Source organism: Pygoscelis adeliae, unplaced genomic scaffold (assembly GCF_000699105.1).
Source record: "Pygoscelis adeliae isolate BGI_AS28 unplaced genomic scaffold, ASM69910v1 Scaffold38, whole genome shotgun sequence".
Lineage (NCBI taxonomy): Eukaryota > Metazoa > Chordata > Aves > Sphenisciformes > Spheniscidae > Pygoscelis > Pygoscelis adeliae.
In genome coordinates this window covers 9,058,029-9,061,256 of record NW_008825614.1, presented here as the reverse complement: position 1 = coordinate 9,061,256, position 3,228 = coordinate 9,058,029, and positions in this window count along the sequence as shown.

Here is a 3,228-nt window from a genome sequence, read left to right as displayed (position 1 = left end):
TTGCTTTATTTTCCTTTCCAGATGAGAAAACGTTTGCTTGTGGGTTGCCCCCCCCCCCCCCCCCCCCCCCCCCCCCTTCGGTGTTCTGCTCCAAAGTTCACTTAGGAGAAGCGGGGCGATTTTTCGTGCAGCCTTTTCCTCCCGTGGGTCAGCTGTAGCAGGAAGCATTGCTGTGGTTCAGGCTGCCACAGCACACGGAGGGATGTTGAAGGTAGGGCCTGGGGACAGTGGGGGATTCTGTGCTCGCCGTGCTTCCGACACCAGAGGTTATTTTTGCGGCGGAGGCCAGGCCGGTAAAGAGGGCCGTGTTTCCAGCCGGGGTACTCAAGAGGTGCCCCTGAAGAGTGTATGCCCCAGCAAGTGCCCCCAGCAGGCTGGCAGAGCTGCTGTATTTATTTTTACAAGGAAGACTGTCCAACAGGCTGAAGTATTTATTTTTAAACCGACATGGAGGGGGTTTGCCAGCGGTCGGGCACAGGCTGAGCCTGGCACACGCAGCAGGGACTGACAGCGGCACGGATGCCAAGCACCGCACCCTGTGGCACCTGCTTTGGCTATGGAACCCCCATCCTCCCTGCACCAGCAGGCAGACTTCAGCCCATCATCCCTGTGCTAAATGCTCAGTCGTGTAATTTTCCCTTCAAGAGTGGAGACTTTCTTTGTGACTCTAGTAGGAGCTTTCAGTTTTGCATGTTATACATGGATGGGCCTTACAATTTCTTCTGCGGGCACATCTGGCAACAGCCATATCCCCTAACACCCCTAGAGATGGTCTGTCTGCCCTTCTCACAGCAGCCCACAGGAGACTCCCTCTTCTTCCCCTGTCTACACTGTACTTGGATGTTTCCCCCACCCCCTTTCATAGCTGCCTTTAAAGACAGGCAAAACAGGCAGTTGCCCACAGTCTTCTTCCGTGGGTTCCTGTGTAAACTTTGCAGCTCTGTTTTCCCTGGACTCGTAGCCCTGTCATCACCACCCCCTTCCTGACCTTCTAACACCCCCCTCGAAAGCAGCCGTACTTTCGGTCTCTTCTCTTACCACAGAGGCTCTAATGGCCTGAACCAACCCTCCCCCCCCTCAGTTTATCTCTTCTCTTTCTCTGCTGCAGCCTGCTCATGGAGTGATGGACAAGCTAAAGGTTGAGAAAATACAGTAAAATGCCTTTCTTATCCTGTAATGACCAAGGGGGAGGACACAGCCTGATAAAAATGACAAGCCAGAAGAATTGAGAGCCAGACCCTTCACCTGCCTGTCCCTCAGCAGACAGAAAACTCTTGATAGACCTGCCATGACTGCAAATGCTGCAAGCCTGGAAAGAAAGGAATTAAGTACTGAGCCAACTAGATCTACAAGTTTCTGGCCAAAGAAGTGTCTTTCTGCTACCTGTGAAGAGACTAATTCAGAGACTTATAGCAGAAAATCCTGAAGTGGGCTGAGCGTCAGGAGCTAATGGAAAACACCTCTATAGCCTTGCATTTTATGGCCGGGGGCTTTGCTTAGCATCTGGCATCTGCGTAGTCCCACTGCAGTGATGGAGGCTCACATGACATATATATCCAGCTGCTCACTTGGGCCTATCTCTATTTTCAACAAGCTACTTTACTCTTCTGTTTTTATTGGCGTGATTTTTGACAGCAATGACTAGTGCTGGATCAGCCATTTCCTGCTGGTGAGTGACCAGGAGGCAAACATTTCATTTGCTAAAGTGCCCCAAAGGCGGTCTAAGCTGCTCTGCAACAAAACACCGCTAGACCTGTGACACGGTGTGCTGCGAACAAAGCTCCATCCACCTCCCGCTTAAATAAATCCAAGCTGAAGAGAGACCGATGGGGGAGATTACAGGCGTAAGGCTTGCCATATTCCTATGTCTGCTTGCAGTAAGCAGCACAGAAACTTCCATGGATTTTCTGCTCTCCTTCCTTGCCCCTGAGTCCAGATGGTGACCGAAGGAGGGCACTTTCTGCCCCTTTAGGTCTGCACTGCTCAGCTTCCTGCCACTCTTGTGCCTGCCTCCAGTCCTGTCTGTCCAAATACCTCTTTCATCTCAGGTCTTCAGGTTCTCTAGCTGGCAGGTGGGGTAGCACAAGCAAATCATGTCCGTCTGGCAGTCTCTGTATGAAAACACGGCCCGGAGCCGGATGCAGCTACCGTATGGTTTGGGGAAGGGGGGGCTGGGGGACCTGTGTTGTGTCTCTGCCGGGTGGCTTGGGCTTGACTCCACAGCGTGTTAGCCCCCTGGATCAAACTGCCCTTTGCACCATGCTGTGAAGACATTTCAGACACCCCTCGTAATTGTACTCCAGGCTGAGTGACGCGAAACATCCCCCCTCCACGCACATTCCAGATTAAAACCTCACATGAAACACAGGTATCCCCAGTTCTTTTTAACAGAAAAAAAAAGGGGAGGAAAAAACCCACAATTAAAACAAGTTTAAAAATTTAAATCCATACTATGTTCTGAAAGAGACAGGCAAGGAAGCATTATATGCAATGTATTTGCCAACAAATGTGAGCAGGGAGCCAAGGTACTGAGGGTGATGGAAAGGACTGGCAACAAAATCCTTGAAATGTTACTGCAGATGCTAACAGCTGAGTCGCAGTGAAGCCAAATTTACCTGAAGTTTTGGGGATATCTGAATGGATTGATCTTTCTTAATGGCAGCAATTCAGCCTAAATCCCTCCTTCTTTGCAGACCTGGATTTAGGTGGGGATGCAGTCTGGTTTTGTCAATTTGCACCTTTCTCTGAAATAAGGTACATTCTAAGGAAGAGTTGATCCCCAGCCATAAAGCAGACTGGCCCTCCTCCTGTCTGACTCTAAGGCCCTAAAAATGGTTAAAGCCCATCTACTGCCAGAGGACTCTTGGGAAGCTGCAGTCACCACACGTGGCAATGCCCTGTTCAAGCAGGGATCCAGGGAAGGCTACGCCAATGGAGTCGGGCGTCTCCATGCAGTTCAGGTTCACATTTAAGCATATGTGATCAGGACAGGAGAGATTCTGCTATCTGACCAACTCCGAGATGGATACCTTCAGCAGAAGTGGAGTCAGTAGGCTAGTCACAAATGCGAACGTAGCCCTGTAGGATCAAGTTTCATCTTTCTGAGGGCTCCGTCTGAAGATCACCTCAGACCTGTACAATTTTAAACCCCCAGTGATTTCTGTGCTGTAATCCCGAACATCATCGCTCACTGGTGGCTCCAGACACTGGGCCACATCATGTCACAGT